This window comes from Pinus tabuliformis, chromosome 8, assembly GCF_031772625.1.
Source record: "Pinus tabuliformis cultivar Carrire ecotype Pingquan chromosome 8, CPIR1, whole genome shotgun sequence".
In the NCBI taxonomy this organism is placed as follows: Eukaryota; Viridiplantae; Streptophyta; class Pinopsida; order Pinales; family Pinaceae; genus Pinus; species Pinus tabuliformis.
In genome coordinates, this window is record NC_142294.1 from 779,284,420 (window position 1) to 779,305,849 (window position 21,430).

General features: G+C 33.9%; 1 pseudogene; it reads right to left on the minus strand.

The window, feature by feature from the left end:
- LOC149237908 (probably inactive leucine-rich repeat receptor-like protein kinase At3g28040) overlaps positions 1–17,647 on the minus strand; it is a 70,748-nt pseudogene extending 53,101 nt beyond the window's left edge.
- Positions 17,648–21,430: the final 3,783 nt, after the last annotated feature.

Below are 21,430 nucleotides of genomic sequence, written 5' to 3' on the forward strand. Positions count from 1 at the left end.
ATTGCTTTTTATAAATTGCTTTTTTTCTAATTTTAAACTTTTCTTGCTTTTCTCTCTATCACATATTATTAAAACTTTCTTCTCTTGTTTTTCTCTCCATCAGCTATCATTAAAAATTGCTTTTCTTGATTTTCTAACCGTTATAAATTGTTTTTCTTTTCTTTCTTTTTCTAACCGGTTTTACTTTTCTCACCCGCAACTATCCTTAAAAATTGTTTTTCTTGCTTTTATGTCATTTCAAAGGTGGATATGAGGCTGTTTCACTTGGGTGAGAAAAAGAAATTTGAGATTCATCACGTTTCCGCCCTCGATGATGTTTTTGTGGCGACGTGTTTAGCTTTGAATTTCAACTCATTTGACTGTTGCCTCATAGACATTCACTGCATGTTTAACATTACGAAGGTGTTCTGCTAATATTGTTACATTCCAAATTACTGCTACGGTGAGAAAAGGAAATTTGAGATTCATCACGTTTCCGCCCTCGATGATGTTTTTGTGGCGACGTGTTTAGCTTTGAATTTCAACTCATTTGACTGTTGCCTCATAGACATTCACTGCATGTTTAACATTACGAAGGTGTTCTGCTAATATTGTTACATTCCAAATTACTGCTACATTCTAAATTGTTTCATTACTAGTAGGCAATTAAGAAATCATCAACAAAATTGTTCTCACTCTAAGTTATATTTCTCTTGAAATTGGGGTTAGTTTTGTGCATGATTTGATCCAAAATTGATTTGATGAGATGCCTTTTCTAAAATGCAAACAGTTTGTTAATTTTAAATTATGTCGTACTACATGTACATATTTTTGTATATAATACAACTGTTACTAAACATGAGGTTTAAGTTTAAATAGTGTTTACCTCCTTATTCACGGAAAATCAAACTTGAAATAGTCATCGTACCTAGTTTAGGTTAGGTTAGGGTTGTGTCATTACAATCTATTTATTAGGTATTGTTTTTGAATCTTACACTTACAATATGTTTAGTAGGTATATTTTCATTTTATTTATAATATTATGGGAGTTATACTTTTATTTTATTTTAATTAGTGGTTTTTAACTATGAAATTTATTTTTTTCCTTCCAGAAAAATTTGGTTGGGGATTTGAGTGTTATTTAGCAATCTAGGACAAAATGCCAAGAGGGTTGAATTTCCAATTTATAATTTTCATTTACTACCATCATGCTACCTCATTTTTCCACCGTAAGCCTCAGATAATTATTTGTAGGAAGCTCTTAATAATGAACTTATCATCAACCCATAAACTATTTCCACCATTTACCCATCTCCACCTTCATATGTTGTGGAGCTTCTCCAAATAAGCATCTTGATATGTTGAAGAGATTTTCCAAATAAGCGTTTTTCACAAGAACTTGATTCTCAAATTTTAGAAATTAATATCCTACTTATCCATTCTCTCATAATGATACTTACATTTGTGATAACATTTCATAATGCCTAGTATGTTCACTTTTTAAAATTAAATTTTGAGTTGTTCTCTTATAATATTGTTTAACGTATTATAATTCATGGTGAAATCATCACTCAATTTAATTTTGAGTATTTAGGAATAAATTTAATTATGACCTTCATCCATTCACAATCCTACAATTTTAACAGGAAATAAAATATATAGATATGCATGGGTATAATGAAATCTTCTAAACAACTCTATTTAGCCTATCCTTAAAATCAAGGTTCAAATACTTTATAAAATGGTACCACAATTGTAATAAACTTTTTTTAAAAATATTTCTTTTCTTATTATAAAATAATTTTAATTTTAAAAAATTATATTAATTACAATTATTTGTCATAAATTTTCTATATTTTAACATTTAAATAATTAAACAATTTATCTTAGTTGGTGTTGTATCTTTCAAAATTCATTTTGTAAATACTCCACCTATTAGCATCATTACCACCAATCCTTTCAAATGTTGTGTAGCTTCTTGAGAAAAGCATTCTTCCTGTGAAAGCCTAGTTTTTAGAGTTTGAAAATTAATATGGTTAGTATCAATTCTCTTACAATGATACTTACATTTGTAATAACGTTGGACAATGGGTAATATCATGAAATTTATTAGTTGTTTTCTCTTGGAATATTGTGTAAGATATTATAATTCAAGCAAAGGTCATTACTCATAAAAAATTATTTAATTTAATGTGTTTAGACATTAATTTAATTGCGATGATTTTGATACAAGTAAAATTAGTTGAAGAATATACTCAAAAAAATGCGTTAAAATATTAAATTACCACTTTAAATTCAATACTACACAAATATATATGAGAATAGGTTTCACATTTTAAATAAATAAAATTGATATAAAAAAATCTTTTAATATATAACTATACATATTTGAAAGAAAAACTTATAAAATTTGTTAATCATAATATCTCTAATAAAAACAAATAATTAAACTAGCTTAGACACATCTTAACTTTGGATCTACCAAGGGACGAGAGGGATCAAATATTTTTCATTCTAAAAGAGGCTTGTACCTCAAAGAGATTTGATCCTTTTGGGTGCTTGGTATATCTAAAGTTAAGATGCATCTAAATGCTTGGTAGATCCAAAACTAAAATGAATCTAGGATACTATAATTTATAAATTAAAATACCTATTAAATTAGAATAACGGTTAAATTATAGTTTAAAAAAAGAAAAACATATTCCAAAAATATATCAAAACAATTTTATTTTTTCAGAATAGAGTAAAATAACCAGTAAGACTAAAAAACAAATCATAATAAACAATAATTATTTGAAAATAAAGATTCAAAAACAAAGTTGAGACTCTATGCAAAAATAAATAATCTAACCAAAACAACATAAGCACAATTTAATAAAAAAAAAAAAATGATAAATGCAACAAAATTTATGTCAAATAGATGCATCTCCTCATATTTTAAAATATTACTTAATTGAAATTGGGCCTAGCTGATGACTAACTACTACTGAAACCAAATTAATAAAAAAGTGTGAGATCTATCAAACCAATCATGAAAGGTTAAACTACTACAATAATACTAAACAATATATTTTGAAGATATAAATGTATACCAAACATTGAAATGAGCATAACTTATTGCAAGAATTATCCACATAAACGATGGTTTGTAGTAGTAGCAATAAATTAGGAATCATAAAAGGCTAAACATTATGCCCTAGATAGATTGTAAATATACATATTGAAAGAACTATGAATAGAGAATGAACATAGAGAGCTACATGTCAGTAGGAAATTGTAGGAAGGGTAGTGATTAGCAGCACCATGGAGAACTGAAAGGAGGACTCTTAACAATAAACTATAGAAAACATGAGTAAGACATTGTACACTAAACTAAAAAAACCTAGTAAATTTTTGTGCACTAAACTAAATATAATAAACCTAGGTAAGGCATTGTACACTAAAAAAAATACAGTAAACCCTAGTGAAACATTTTATGCCCGAAAAGAAAGTAAAGAAAGAGATCAATGCCTACACTAAGAATATTTCTAGCAATAAACTCCATGCGTAGATGCATTCAACATATGTTTTTTGTACCCCTAAATAAACCCTAAGCTGAATCCATGGAGTTAGGACATGTTCATGGAAGGAGAAGGGAGAAGGGGGAGACATTTAATTTTGCAGTTAGACACAAAATGAGAGAGGAGTATTAATAATGAAGGAGATGTTGTCGATAAAACGATGCCAGGTTCAACTTATATAACACAACATGCACCGAAAATGGTGAGGAAACCTTTCAATCTCACTCCTACATTTGATTTGATACTTTGTTAGATGTCAATGGGCTGCGTAATGGATATTTTTCTTAGTAATTGTATGTATTTCATTTTAAGCATCACTTAATTTGATATTGTCTCTATCAAAGATTTAGCTCACCATTTTTAAATTTTAAATCATCTCTGCTTTGATCTATCTTAGCTTTTAAAATTTCATATTTTTTTAAAATTCATAATTTTTTTTTTGTGCGGTCTACCCTAGTATGTTAGAGGTTATTTGAAATCCCATTTTGGACCTCCCTACCACATTCACAACAACATAAGCTAAATGGAAAAAAACATCAACGCGAATGCAAGGAATGAAGAATTTGACATCAATTATTCTTGGTCAAAACCTCAACAAATTATTGTAAATCATTTCTTTAGATATGCATGCACCTCTCTTGTCATGTTAACTGACCTCTCACTGCATTTCCAATTTTTTTGTTCCCCATGTTACTAAAATAAAATGAAATGAAATCTAAGAATTAATTTCTTAAATTATCAAAGGGACCTTCTCCATTTCCAATACATGTTGTATATGTCAAGCATGGTATTGTTTTATCAATCCCATCTCCTCTATTATTAAACCTTATTTGTCATTTTATATATATGTTGACAGTTATTATGACTACAGTCAATTTGGTATAGGCGAGGATTTCATTTGAGAGGGGGACTCTTGAGAAAAGAGTGCTCTCCTCCACAAGCTATAAATTATCCAATATCTTATATCCCCATTGCATCTCGAGGTTCCACCAGGAGGAAGGGTACCCAAGGAGTAGGCTAGGAGGTAAACTGATGAGTCATTAACATTTGATTAGAACACATCAACATTCACACATGAAAGTGGATGACGACAAGGAAGCACAAGCAATAACCAATCCAAGAACTGGAACTGCACTCCTTTGTGAACGCTACATTGTGTATTAATATTTTTTTTATATGATTAATGATGTATTTATAATGATCAGAATGTAATGTGAATGTCATGATGATTGAATTTCAGAATATGACTATTGATGTATGTACCTCAAATTTATGTGTTTTCAATATTGATGAAATTTCATAATGGTCATGGCTAGCAAATGACTAGTTGATTAGAATGTTTATTTACTTATTATTATAGTATTCTAAGTTAAATATGAATTTTTCCCTATACCTAGTAGCTTGATTTCTACTCTGACTAGTAAAAAATTAGCATTAGAGGGAGTGTCCCCACGCTTGGTATTAGAGTCGTAGATCTAGGACCTATGGACCCATAAAAATTAATTTTCATCAGTGACGTGATTCTCTGATTAAAATATTATTATAATACATATATTGAACTAATATTTGATAGCTAATTTAAATAATATACAATATCATTGTAGATAACAATCAATCATAAGAAACTATCACAATTATAATCCCTATAAGAAAGGTCAACAATGAACCTCTTTTATTTACATCATGAAATATTTGCAAAATGTATCAATCCAAACCTCTATTATTTACATTATGAAATATTCTCAAAATTTATTAATCCAAATAAATTTGAACAAGGGAAAAAAAATGATCAGCATAAAGATACCATACACAAATTCAAATACCATTTGTGATTGTGCAACTTTGCACCCAACAGCAATTTACACCACATTTTTGGCCTTCACCCTTTTCCTTCTTACAAATCCTATATGTGCCTTAGCTTTGGCTTCCATTGAAGATCGATACAAAGTGGATAAGTGAAAATTATTTATGCATATGCTAATCTTCATCTATATATACAACATGAAGAAAACGTTTATTTCAATTATTGAAATATTATATGTTTGTTAATAAATTTAAATATGAAAATTTGATAGGTTCATTGCTCTAATTAACCTCATTATTGGATTTTTTTAGTAGGTCATACTTCCAATGCTACTTTCTCTTGAGCTCGAGATATAAAGTATTGTTTGCCCCATTTCATTGGGTTATTGGCTAAGACATCCTTAACCCTCCCTTCCTCTAATAAAGAGGAATTTTTATGTGTTCCAAGTTATACTTTTGCTCATATTCAGGTGAGTCATTTTGGTTAGCACGGTCAATATGCCTTGGAAATGAAATCGGGACTCCATTCACCCCCTAGGGAACTCTGAAGGAGAGACTCCTATGACAAACTTATGGAGGAAACATAAGGGCATAAGTTGACGGTTCATTGCATCGTGAGTCTCCTTCCAGGGAGCATCATCATCAAGAACATCTAACAAGAGCTTCTAAGGATATGCCTAGGTATTCACCATCATTCCTTTATATCCAATCACAAAAACAAGTAAAGGAGATAATTCTTTCAAACACATACCTTTATCTTGAGTTGACTTCAAAATATTAGTCAAATCCTTGGGATTGGCATTCTATTTATCTTCAAATTCTTGAATAATATCTTTAGATTCTAGTACCTCCAGAGACATTCTAAATCCTTTATCGTTGTGGTACTCAAGTCAAATTTTTCAATACCAACCTCCATACGAGAGATTCTCTTTGTCAGGGAAGGACCCTTTAAAATGTTGGAAGTAAGTGATCTTTTACCCTAACTTTTTATTGAAAGGAAATGAGTAATCTTTAGCTATATGAATTATTTAATAGCATATAAATATATTAAGTGGAGACCATGAAAATCAAGCTCGAAAATAACCATAGGTGGGTCATTCTAAATCACCATTCCCAAAACTAATCCATCTCCAATATCCCAACCATAATCTGAGTGACTGTCATAATGTTAGTCTTAATAAAATTCATGTTTTCCTCTAAATAATGACCTAAACAGTTTCCTATCTCTGTAAACACTCTGGAAAACCAATATTTGATATGTAAGCTAGGTAGATTTCACCATCGATAAATGCCATCAATTGTTTCAAATTGTGCATTGAAGGAGACAGACCAACTTTTTAAACTGAGAAGCATCTATTTCCATAATGAAAAAGAAGACAATGCCTTTTCTACATTCCCCCATTGAATGGAAGGTGAAGGCCAACCATTGTCTTGCAAGGAAAAAGGTCTTTTGGAACATAGCCTAGTAATGTTCCCAAACCTTACCACTTAAGGACTTAATGTTGGCTTCATTAAAGATTCATCATGCTATTGTATATTATATAATGTTAATAACCATATTGAGCTTAGTATAACTGCAAGGGCTAACCTTGTATAAGTACATTTTAGTTTTATGCCTTTTCTTTTGTTCTTAATATTTGAGCCTCATAAGTCCTCAACAATGTGTCCAATTACAAGAATATGTTGATATATTTCATGGGAAAAGTCTTTCGATCCACACTTCATCACATATGGAGAGGTCACATAGGGAGATAAGTCAAATGCGGAGCCCTAAATATTTATGAGGGATTATACTTGGAATCCAATTCCCTTAACTGAATCATTTCTCAACCTTCTCAGGAATCTTAGACTTTTGCTTGGAATCCCCTAGGCTTACAAGGATGGATTGAGTGTTTCTTTGATCCAAAACAACCTCCTTCAATGTAGGCAATGTTTTCACAATAACATTACTAGGTGATCTCTCCTTATACTACCCATTCGATAGAGGATATGGATGAAAATATAGACAAACATTTCCCTCCAAAATTTGGTCTAACTTGAATTTTGGAGCCTACTGTGGATCTTGTGATCATTCGTTCCATAATCACTTTATGGTTGGTTGATAAGTGTTAAACTCACTTTCTAACACATTCTTATTCTAAAACAAGTTTTTGAGTGCACTCTTTTATGCAAGCTTGAACAGGGAAAGAACAAGTCCATCAAGGTGGTGCTTATGCAATGTTCCACCTGTGTTAAAAGTTAGTGCACACTTCCATCAACCGTCCCTCACATTTTCTTACGATTTTCATGAGTGACATGATGCTCTCATTAAAATATTGTTATAATACATATATTGAAATAATATTTGAGATCTAATTTAAATAATATGCATTATTGTTCCAAATCACTATCAATACTTGTTACACAGTAATTTGTCACCATCCCTGTTACTCCTCTTGCCGTACCTTGGAGGACCCATCCCGGGATTTATAAGAAGTGACAAAGGCTAAAAACACTTGCATTATGTTCCCCTGAGTATGTACTCCATGTTCCCTGAAGACACCTTCTGCAGATCATCCCTAAAAAGTGCTCTTTTTCCATTGGCGCAAGTCCACAGTATCCTACCCGCGCCAATAATGGAGATCCTCAAAAGAGGGCGCGACCATTGGCGCTCTGTCTTAGAGCAACAGTCGCGCCAACCAAATTTAGTCATGCTTTTTGCCTTAACGCACGTCCGACTGTTGTTTCCTTCATTACATGGAGCTTTTCTGAGGATAAAAAATCAGTCTTTTGTCGAGCTTTATCCATATTTATGGCTTTTGAGGATAATGCTAATCCGCAAAAGGTGTCCCGGTTCATCGCATCCTCCTCCCTTCTTCATCTATATAAACTTGTCATTATGCATTGGACAAGCTAGTGTTAGTGCTAGTGATTGAGTGATAGTAGTGATGATTATTTGTCATGCAGTGTTAGATGTTGAGTTCTTGAGTTCTTGGAGGAATGTTAGTGAGTGCTAGAGAGGTTATGCTGCCGGAGAGGAGGTGCATGGCAAGACACATATAGTTATTCGCCGAGCCAGGAGAAGGGTCGACGTCAGAACAATGGTTGTAACTTTTCCTATTTATTAATTGATGAGCAACTGCTATTATAGTTCCAATCTCATTATCTATCATGGTGATGTGTTGATTTATTTCCTTTCTGACTGAAATATAGTTGTGCCTTGGTAGTTTTTATGTTGGTATCTGTCTCTTCCTTTGCATGTGCAGGTGTTCGTTTGTGATCTGTCGGAGCAAGGGAGCGAGGATATCAACTCTGCTTCAATCATAGCATTGGACTCCAGGTTAGTCTTCTTGATTCACCTTTGATGCATAACTAGGAACTTGCGTAGCAGCGTGGTTTGTTTGTGGCTAGTTCTGTTATAGGCTAGTGGGATCGCCTCTGTTCGCAGAGGGGATTTACCTGACCAACAATACTATCAAAAGTGAAATCCCTATAAAAAATTTCAAACAATTAATTTATTTATCCAAACCTATTTTATTTACATTATGAAATATTCTGATAATTTATTAATCCGAATAAATTTCAACCATGGAAAAACAAATGATCGGCATAAAGATATCATACACAAATTTCAATATCATTGGTGATTATGCAACTTTGCACCAAGGATCAATTTGCAATTGCAAACAACATCGGCACCACATTTTTGGCCTTCACCCTTTTCCTTCTTACAAATCCTATCTTTGCGTTGGCTTTGGCTTCAGCTCAAGGTCGATTCGAAGTTTAGAAGTGAGAATTATTTATGCATCTTCTAATCTTCTATGTATTCATGGGCTCACTCTAGTTTATTGTGTCTATGGTTTTCTGGTGCATAAAGTGTTTTACTCACAATCACTACATTTATCAACCTAAAGTGTTTTACTCAATCACTAAGTTTAATTACGTCCATAGGTATCCTCTATTTTGAAATGGTTTCTAAAATTTCTATCATTTATAATAATAAAATGTATATTTGATTTAAATTCCATAATTTGAGAATATTTTTAAAAATATATACAATTTTTGTGAGTTGTATTTGGGACTTTTACACTGTTTTCCTATTAACAAGGTTCAATATTCCATAAATTAAATAGCGCATTATTATTTTAATCACTCGTAATAATTTTTACCACCCATTTAATTTATATAGCTATGCTAATTATTATGAGTAATCCTATTTTATCATCCACCAACCTCCCAATTATCATGCTCCTCTACAATTTCTTGATTGTGCTACATTATCTTTGTCTTCACCCTTAATTTGATGTTCATAACCCTTGCATAATTCACTTTTACATTCCTGCTAAGGAATAATGTCACTAATACTTTTATTCCTATTTTTTTTGTTCAAATACATAGCATTATGTTGTTTGATTATGCTACATTCTCTTTATCTTTACCATTAATTTGATGTTCATAACCCATTATGCACGTATATATTCCTGCTAAGGAATAATGTTTATATTACTATTATTCCTAGTTTTTTTGTTCAAATAAATAGCATTTTGTTGTTGTCAACCTTGGTTTATTTCCACAATGCTTGAAATACCTAATTTATCTCTATGAAATAATGTAGTTTGCAATAACATTTATAATTGGTTGAATTGATGTTTAAATTTTATTTTAATAACCATTAATTATTTTCCATCTTTTATTCCAAAAATATTTGTTTCCAAATTATGAGACATCACTTATTTATTTGACATCACATTTTGTTTGCAGCATCTATTTGGTTAACTTTTATTTGAAAAAATATATTTATATTTTGCAAGTTAACTGAAGTGAAGACTTATGTCACTTTTTTTATTCAACATTAGTTTTTTTCTTAGTTTATTTATCCCTTAATGATTATAAGATTTATAATATATACAAATTTGTTATTTAAAATATTCTATTTTATTTTATTTCAACCTTTTAATTGATCATTTAAAATATAAATATTTTATATGAAAAAATAAATGAATAGTAAATTTTTAATATATTTTATCTATAAATTTTGTTATATTAACTTTGTTTTCCCAATATAATATTTATAAATAAATCATAATATTAAAATCTTATTCCATGGGCAATTCAGACTTACTAGTGAAATTTACAAAAAAATTATGATCATTTCAATTTTCAGTGTAATATTTATAAATAAATCAGAATATTAGAATCTTATATATGTATTCATGGGCATACTCTAGTTTATTGTATCTAGGGTTTTATGGTGCATAAAGTGTTTTACTTGCAATCATTAAGTTTATCAACCTAAATTGTTTTACTCAATCACTAAGTCTATCTATTTTGAAATGGTCTTTAAAATAATAAAATGTGTATTTCATTTAAATTTCATAATTTGATAATATTTTTAAAAATATACACAATTTTTGTGAGTTGTATTTGGAACTTTTACTCTAGTTTCCCATTACAAAGGTTCATTATTACATAAATTGAATAGCACGTTATTGTTTAAAATGTTTATTTTATTTTATTTCAACTTTTTAATCTATGATTTAAAATATTTTATATTAAAAAAATGAATGAGTGGTAAATTTTTAATATACTTTATCTGTAAATTTTGTTATATTTAACTTTCTTTTATATCTAGAATATAATATTTATAAATAAATCATAATATTAAAATCTTATTCCATGGACGATTCAGACTAGTGAAATTTACAAAAAAATTACGATCATTTCAATTTTTGGTGTAATATACTTTGATTCATATATTTTAATAATATATTTTTATCTATATATTATATTTTATTAATGTATTTTATTTTATTTTTATATCTTTTTCAGCATTGTTTAATTATTTTCTGTTTGGAGTTTTTGGTTTGAATTAGAGGAAATATATTTTGGTAAGTTTTTGTTATTTATAATATGTTTTTGAATGCATCAATTACTAGAGTGTAGATTTGATGGGCACTCCCACTTGTCAAGTAAATTCTTGATCACGGTTTCCTTTTAAAAGTCTGCTTCACATGGCTTTTGATTTTTATTTTTACCTGTCATTTAGATATCATGTATTATTTGATTTTGTTAGTAACATCAATAGTACGGACTTAACTTCCATGGAATATTTTAGAATATTGATAGTAGTATACAAAATTCAATGGTTGAGATTTATCTCAAAAGTAGTTATGCTCTTTTAACAATTTTAATTAAATTGATTAATTAAAAAAAATGTCATATGAAGTGAGTTGTGATTTTTGGGACATGTGGTATTGATAAGGCATGTTATTGTCCAATGGGATTGTAACAAAGTTTATTTATAGATTGAGATTCTCCAATGTAAAGTCCAGGTAAATCTCCGTGATTAAGAATCTTATTCCATGTTTTTTAAATATATGTATGCTTAACGTATATATGAATTATTTTTTATAAATAATAATATTATTTGAAATAATGATAATTTGTTTAGTTTTTATTATTTTTTACTTCTAGCCATATGAGATGTATATGAAGTAATTTTTCTAATTCTTATTATGGGTTGTTGCAAATATGCTTTTAGCTCTCTCTCTCTCTCTCTCTCTCTCTCTCTCTCTCTCTTTCCCTCTCTTGCATGATCTCTCTCTCACCTTCTCTTCCCACTGTCTCCCAACTCATCTCTATCTCATGATCCTTCCCCTTTAATTTATCTACCCATCTGCTCCCTCTCCTTCTCTCGTTATCCCCCCACCCCTACCTCTTTGTCCTCCCTCCCTCACTCTATCATTTTCTCTCAATCCTTGCATCCCTCTCTCCCCACTCTCTTCTACATGTTGTCGATATCTTTATCTCCACACCCTATCTCTCAATCTCCCCTTCTTATTCTCTCTCTCTCTCTATCTCCCATGCCCTATCTCTCAAACCATCCCTATTTTCCACATATCTCGATCTCCCTCTCTCTCAAGCCCACACTATTTTCCCATGACTCCCTCTCTTTCTCCCCCTCTTCTCGATGTCCATATTTGTCTCACACACTATCATGCTCTTCCCTCATGTCTCTCTCTCTGATGCTCCCTTTCTTTATCTCCACTATCATGCTCCCTCTGTCTCTCCCCCACATTCTCTCCCTCCCTCCATTGCGCTCTCTCTCAAACCCTCCAAATTATCCCCCCTCTCATTCTACCTCGCCCCACATTCTAACCCTGCCTCTCTCTCTCTCTCTCTCTCTCTCTCTCTCTCTCCATCATTGTTTCCCTTGCACCCTCTCTCTCCCTCCCTATCTCTCTGTCCCTATCTCCCTGCCTCCCTCTCTTTCTCTCCCTCCCTATCCTCTTTGCTTTCTCTTCCCTCTAACTCTCACTGTTGTCCCTCACTCCCTCTCTCACTGTTAGCCCCCCTTACCCTCTCTCTCTCCGATGCGCCCTTCCTCCCTCTCTCTCTTTCTCTCAGCCCCTGTTACCCTCTCTCTCTCTTTCTCTCTCTCTCTCTCTCTCTCTCTTTCTCACTCTCTCCCCCACCTTTAGCTCCCTCTCCCTATCGTTATCTCTCTTTCCCTGCTACTCTCTATCTCTCTCCCCCAACCTTATATTGACTTTCTCTCTCCCCTTCCACCTCTGACCCTCCCTCTCTCTTCCCCTCTCACTCTCTAGCCCCCTTCCCCTCTCCCTCTCTCTTTCTTTCTCTCCCCCCGTCACTCTCTCCCTTACACTTTCCCTCTCCCTCACTCTCTCTCTCTCTCGTTCTCTCTCTCTCTACACTTAACTCTATCTCTCTCTCCCCCCACTTAACTTTCTCTCTCTCTCCCCCTCCTGCCTTCCTCCTCCTCCATCTCTCCCTACCATCCTCCTTCACCTTCCCACCCTCTCTTCCTCTCTCTCTCCCTCTCCCTCGTTCTCTCACTCTCTCTCCCCATCCCTCCCTCTTTTCCACACTCGCCCTACTTGTCTCCCTCCTATCCTCCCTCCTTCCTCCCACTACTCTCTCTCTATCTCCTACCCTCTCTTCCTCTCTCTCTCCCTCCCTCTCCCTCTCTCTCCATCCCTATTTCCTCCCTCTATCTCCCTATCTATCTCTTTTCATCCATCCCTCCTTTATATGTTTCTCTACACCCTCACTCCCTCTCTTCTCTCCTTCCCACTCTCCCCCTGCTCTCCTCCTCTCTCCTTACCCCCTCCCCTTACATGTTAAACAAATTTGTATCAATAAAGCAAACAAAACACAGATACACGAAAATCAATATAAATATAAACATATATTAAAAACTACAATTCATCATATATATATATATATATATATATATATATATAATTCGTTGTCATTTAAAATCAATTTATTTAAATGGATAGCAAAACACTTCCAATATCACATACATATTAAATTAGAATAACTGTAAATTATAATTAAAAACAACTACAATAACCGCAAACCATATATTTTGCATTGAGATTAGCATGACTTATTCCAAGCATTATCCACGTAAACAACCAGCAACAATAAACTAGGAATCAGAAAAGGCTAAACATCACGCCCTAGAGAGATTGTAAATATACATATTGCGAGAACTGTAGAGGAGGGTGGTTATTCGCCCTAGCCGAATTGATGGAAAGAGAAGGGAGAAGGCCAGAGACATTTCATTTTGCAATTAAGAGGAGGATTAATAATGAAAGAGATGTGGTCGATAAATGATACCGAGGCAGTCTTTCAAACTCACTCCTAGATTTGAGTTTATTTTATTTTGGAAACACCTGAAACAGATCGGTACGAAAACAAAAGTTAAATAAACCTGGAAACACGAGACAGAAGCATAGATACTTGAAAGCCCGAGACAGAAGCATGATTGGTTTTGGCAGCAACTCAATTTCATCTAGCAGAGGTGGTTCGAGAGCGGAGTAGAGGTCCAAGTGCATTTTCCCAGCATAAGTGGTTCGAGACCAGAGCAGAGGTGCAGTTCCATTTCATCTAGCAGAGGTGGTTCGAGAGCGGAGCAGAGGTCCAAGTGCATTTCCCCAGCATAAGTGGTTCGAGACCAGAGCAGAGGTGCAGTTCCATTTCCCCTGAAGGCCAACAATGGTTTGACAACCGTCCGTGTCAAAGTGTAGATACAATATAAAAATTTGTTCCCCAAATCACTTTGACTGTTTTTATGTCGATCAACTATTTTGATAAAGTGCTTTTCTTTCTTTCTTTAATTTTTTTTCTTTTCTCTCTATTAAATATAATTAAAAAATTGTTTTTCTGGCTTTTCTCTCCATCAGCTATCTTTATAAATTGCTTTTATTTATTTCCAACCGTTATAAATTATTTTTCTAACTGTTTTTGCTTTTCTTTCCGGCAGCTATCCTTAAAAATTGATTTTCTTGCTTTTTTAACGTATCAATTTTTAGTGTGTGCAGATTTTGGAGGGTTCGAAGCTGGATTTGAGGCGATTTAACTTGGGTGAAAAAAATGACATTTGAGCTTCATCATGTTCCCGCCTTGGATGATGCTTTTTCCCGCTACGTGTTTGAATTTCAGCTCATTTAAAAGTTGCCTCATAGACATTCGTTGCATATTTAATAGAAACAATAAAGTGTTGTGCACTAAACTAAATATAATAAAGGTAAATAAGGCATTGTAAACTGAAATAAATATAGTAAACATTAGTAAAGCATTTTATACCTGAAAGGCTGTAAAGAAAGAGATGAATAACTACACTACCAATATTGCAAGCAATAAACTCAATGCAGAGATGCATTCAACATATGTTATTTGTTACAAAAAAAATGAGAGAGGAGGATTAATAATGAAGGAGTGGTGGTCGATAAAATTATAATAGGTTCAACTAATATAACATAGCATGCACTGAAAATGGTGAGGAAACCTTCCAAACTCACTCCTACATTTGATTTGATACTTTGTTAGATGTCAATGGGCTGCTTAATGGATATTTTTCTCAGTAACAATATTTATTGCATTTTAAGCTACTCTTAATTTCATATTCTCTCCCTTCAATATTTAGGTCACATTTTTAAATTTTAAATCTACCCTATCTTAGCTTTTAAAATTTATAGCTTTTTAAAATTCTTTTTGTTTGTTTGGTCTACCCTAGTATGTTAGGAGTTATTTGAAATCCCATTTTCAACCCTCCTACCACATTCACAACAACATACCAAAAATGGAAAAAACCATCAATGCCAATGCAAGGAATGAATAATTTTAACTGACTTATTGTTGGTAAAAACATCAAGGAATTATTGTAAATCCTTTCTTTAGGTATGTATGCATCTATGTTGTCATGTTAACTCACCTCTTGGTGCATTTCCAATTATTTTGTTCCTCTTTTGTTCCACATGTTACTAAATTAAAATGAAATCAAATCTAAGAATGAGTTTCTTAAATTATCTAAGGGACTTTCTCCATTTACAATACATTTTGCATATGTCAAGCATGGTATAATTTTATCAATACCATCTCTTCTATTATTAAACCTTCTCTGTCACTTTCTATATATGTTGACAATAATTATGACTATAGTCACTTTGGTATTGTGGAGGCTTTCTTTTGAGAGGGGGACTCTTGAGCAAAGAGTGTTCTCCTCCCCTGGATATAACTTCTCCACTATTTTATAGCCCCATTGCATCTCCGCGATACACCAGGAGGAAGGGTACCCAAAGAGTAGGCTAGGAGGTAAGCTGATGAATCATTAACATTTGGTCAGAGCACATCAACATTCACACATGTACGTGGATGACGGCAATGGAGCACAAGAAACAACCAATCTGAGAACCAAAACTCCACTCCTTGGTGAACGATCCATTGTGTATTAATAATTTTGTTATATTATTAATGATGTCTTTATAATGACCAAAATGTAATGTGAATGTCATGATGATTGAATTTCACAATATGACTACTGATGCATGTACCTCAAATTTATGTGTTTTCAATATTGATGAAATTCCATAATGGTCGTGGCCAACAAATCACTAGTTGATTAGAATGTTTATTTACTTATTATTATAGTATTGTATCTTAAATAGAAATTCCCCCCTATACCTAGTAACCTAATTTCTACTCTGATTAGTAAAAAGAAAATGGCATCATAGCAAGTGTCCCCACACATGGTATCATAGTCGTAGATCTAGGACCCATGGACCCATAAAAGTTAATTTTCATCAACGATGTGTTGCTCTCATTAAGCTATTGCTATAATACATATATTAAGTTAATATTTAGTATCTAATTTAAATGATATACAATATTTTTGTAAATCACAATCAATCATCAGAACCTATCCCAAGTGAAAACCCTATAATAAAGGTCAAACAATTAACCTATTTTATTTACATCATGAAATATTCTCAAAATTTATGAATTCAAACCTTTTTTATTTACATTATGAGATATTCTCAAAATTTATTAATACAAAGAAACTTCAACCAACGGAAAACAAATCATGGACATAAAGATACCATACAAAAATTTCAATATCATTTGTGATTGTGCAATTTTTCATCCAACATCAATTTGCACTACATTTTTTGCCTTCACCGTTTTCCTTCTTACAAATCCTATATATGCCTTGGCTTTCACTCCCACTCGATGATGAAAACGAATTCTGGGTCTCCGTTTTCAGTATTCTTTTTTTCAAGTCCGATCTTGGGACCTGTGGGTTATGGCGCCACGAAGCCATTCTGAGACTTCTCACAGTCTTCTCAACATGACTGAGCAACACTTCCTACTGATCCAACCACAATAAAAGTCATCTCTCGCCAGGAAACTGCTTCCGGATTTCAACAAGACCGGTAACCTGTTCATCATCATCGACCAACCGAACCAACTTCAAAATTTCCCAAACGACCTCCTATGACAAACTCACACTGTTTGCTTTAGCACAGTCAGCAGCGCTGGTGGTTTTCCATAATCCCGTCCATGCCTCCAATCGAGCTCGCTGGTATTCGTTGCCAGAGAAAATGCTAATACTCTACTTTGTGCGGCCTTCCGGAGATTGAAACCAAGTAACGTCCCCTCGGCTGTTGCAAAAACACTTCCCGTTCCGATTCGAATTCCTTAGTCACCAACAGTGGGCCATCTATAGCTTCGAGGGTGAGGAGTGCCTTTGAGTTTGAAGGCCTCGACACATCAACGTGTTCAGGTTCGGCTCTGGAGCCGGTTCTCTCTCTTCCGGTACATTTTCATATTCCATATGCTACACACATTTTCTCTTCTTCAATCCCTCAAAGTCCTTAACACCTGCTGATGATAGGAGCTGTCCGAAGTCCTTTCAACCTTCGCTCATCTCTGGTGCCTCGGCCTGGCATTGTTGGCCATCCAATCATACTGAGCTCTCTCAGCAGTGGCCGTGGCCACCGCAAACCCATGTCGGCCATCTCAGACACTTCTTCATGGGGTTTCAGGGAAACCTCACCGTTTCAGTGATAACACCGGTATGCCATGGGTTTTTCACTGTTTTCGACTTCGAGGCATTAAAAGGAAAACAAACAATTAAGGTGGAAAATCAATGAATGTAAATCATAAAATTGCCGGACGGCCCTGACAAATAAAATAAAAAATACAGACAGACTTAAATTCGCTTCAATCTCATTTCTATTATTTACAGAGTCAATTACAATTTTTAAGGCATTTCAGCCTTAATCGAGATTTATCGAGCAACTACATTTTTGCCTTCTCTCTCACAAACAGGATTTTCTTCTCTCTTTTTCTTCTTGATTTACTCAAGAATCTTTCAGTTATTATTACACATACATTCAGTTTTAACTGATTTTTAACTAAAATTAGTTTATTAACTGAATCTTGTTCAAGATTGGCCTGGCTATCCATGTGGTTGTCCACCTGTCCTCTTTCTCTAATTTTCTTTCATTGAGGTGTCCGGATGCTCCTGCATCAGACTCCCGAGGTACAAAAATTATGACCTCCTGGTCATATTCTCCCGAGGTACAAAATTATGACCTCCTGGTCATATGTGTTTCCTTCGCAATTCTACCCACTGTTTCCCTTTGTCAGTGGAACTGCCTTCTGTGAGCTGCAACCAAACCTCTACCATAGCAAGTCCTCCCTGCTACTAGATGCCCTACCAAGCTTCTCTGTTGAGCTTAGTCCTCTCGACATCTCCGCGGTTCTCTCCTCTCGAACCCATTGAGCACTCCTACTCTAGGTTTGCTGCAATTTTCTCACCTTCACAAAATAAATTAAAAAAACTTACCGTACCTCTTCTTCCTTCGTACCTCCTTTCTTCGCATGCAAAAAAAACTTTCCTCCGCAGGAAATCTTTTCCCGCTCTGATACCACTTGATGAAAACGAATTCTGGGGTCTCCGTTTTCAGTATTCTTTTTTTCAAGTCCGATCTTGGGACCTGTGGGTTATGGGCCCACGAAGCCATTCTGAGACTTCTCACAGTCTTCTCAACATGACTGAGCAACACTTCCTACTGATCCAACCAAAATAAAAGTCATCTCTCGCCAGGCAACTGCTTCCGGATTTCAACAAGACCGGTAACTTGTTCATCAACCAACCGAACCAACTTCAAAATTTCCCAAATGACCTCCTATGACAAACTCACACTGTTTGCTTTAGCACAGTCAGCAGCGCTGGTGGTTTTCCATAATCCCGTCCATGCCTCCAATCGAGCCCGCTGGTATTCGTTGCCAGAGAAAATGCTAATACTCTACTTTGTGCGGCCTTCCGGAGATTGAAACCAAGTAATGTCCCCTCGGCTGTTGCAAAAACACTTCCCGTTCCAATTCGAATTCCTTAGTCACCAACAGTGGGCCATCTATAGCTTCGAGGGCGAGGAGTGCCTTTGAGTTTGAAGGCCTCGACACATCAACGTGTTCAGGTTCGGCTCTGGAGCCGGTTCTCGCTCTTGCTCTGGTTCCGGTACATTTTCATATTCCATATGCTGCACACATTTTCTCTTCTTCAATCCCTCAAAGTCCTTAACACCTGCCGATGATAGGAGCTGTCCGCAGTCCTTTCAACCTTCGCTCATCTCTGGTGCCTCGGCCTGGCATTGTTGGCCATCCGATCATACTGAGCTCTCTGAGCAGTGGTCATGGCCACCGCAAATCCATGTCGGCCATCTCAGACACTTCTTCATGGGGTTTCAGGGAAACCTCATCGTTACACTGATAACACCGGTATGCCATGGGTTTTTCACTGTTTTCGACTTCGAGGCATTAAAAGGAAAACAAACAATTAAGGTGGAAAATCAATGAATGTAAATCACAAAATTTCCAGAGGGCCCTGACAAATAAAATAAAAAATACAGACAGACTTAAATTCGCTTCAATCTCATTTCTATTATTTACATAGTCGATTACAATTTTTAAGGCATTTCAGCCTTAATCGAGATTTCTCCAGCGACTACATTTTTCCTTCTCTCTCACACACACGATTTTCTTCTCTCTTTTTCTTCTTGATTTACTCAAGAATCTTTCAGTTATTATTACACATACATTCAGTTTTAACTGTTTTTTAACTAAAATTAGTTTATTAACTGAATCTTGTTCAAGATTGGCCTGGCTGTCCATGTGGTTGTCCACCTGTCCTCTTTCTCTAATTTTCTTTCATTGAGGTGTCTGGATGCTCCTGCATCACTCGAGATCAATTCAAAGTGGAGAAGTGAGAATTATTTATGCATCTGTTAATCTTCATCTATATATATATATATATATATATATATATATATATATATATATATATATATATATATATATATATATAGCATAAAGAAAAAAATTATTTCAGTTATTGAAATATTATATGTTTATTAATAAATTTAAATATGAAATTTTGATAGGGTTATTGCTCCAACTAACTGCATTATTGGAATTTTTTCAGTAGATCATACTTCCAATGCTACTTTCTCTTAAGCATGAGATATAAAATATTGTTTACCCCCTTTCACTAGGTTATTGTCTAAGACATCCTTAACCCTTCCTTCCTCTAATAAAGAGGAGGTTTTATGTGTTTTAAGTTATACTTTTTCTCATATTTAGGTGAGTCACTTTTCTTAGCAGGGTCAGTATGCCTTGGAAATGAAATAGGGACTGCATTCACCCCTAGGGAACTCTGAAGGAGAGATTCTCATGAGAAAATTATAGAGGAAATTTAGGGGCATAAGTTGAAGGTTCATTGCATCATGAGTCTCCTTACATGGAGCATCATCATCAAGACCTTCTAACAAGAGTTTCTAGGGAGATGCCTACGTATTCACCATCATTACTTTATATCCAATCACCAAAACAAGTAAAGGATCTAATTCTTCCAATCACATACCTTTATCTTGAGTTGACTTCAAAATATTAGTCACCTCCTTGTGATTGGCATTCTAGTTAACCTCAAATTCTTTAATAATATCTTTAGGTTCTAGTCCCTCTAGAGACTTTCTAAAGCTTTTATGATTGTAGTATTCAAGTCAAATTTTTCAATACCAACCTCCATAGGAGAAATGCTCTTTTTTTAGTGAAGGTCCCTTTAAAATGTTTGGAGTAGGTGATTTTTTACCCTAACATTATATTGAAAGGAAATGAGAAATATTTAGCTATATGAATTATTTCATGGCATATTAACATATTAAGGGAAGAACATGGCAATCAAGCTCAGGAATAACCATAGGTAACTCCTTCTAAATCACCATTCCCAATACTAATCCACCTCCAAAATAGATTCCAATCATAATTTGAGTGACCGTCGTATTCTTAGTCTTAATAAAATTCATGTTTGCCTCCAAATAATGACCTAAAGAGGTTCGTATCTTTGTAAAGACTCTAGCAAACCAATAATTGATATGTAAGCTAGGTATATTTCATCATCGATTAATGTCATCAATTGCTTCAAATTGTGAATGAAAGGAGAGAGGGCAACTTTTTAAATTGAGAAGCACCTATTTCCATAACGAAAAAGAAGACGATTCATTTTCTACATTCTCCCATTGAAAAAAAGGTGGAGGCCAACCATCCTCTTGCAAGAAAAAATCTCTATTGGAACATAGCCTAATAACATTCCCAAACATTAACACATAAGGACTTAATGTTGGATTCATTAAAAATTCATTTGAAGATGCATCCTCCTATTGTATGTTATATTATGTTAACAACCATATTGTGCTTAATATCACTGTATGGACTAACCTTGTATAAGTACCTTTTAT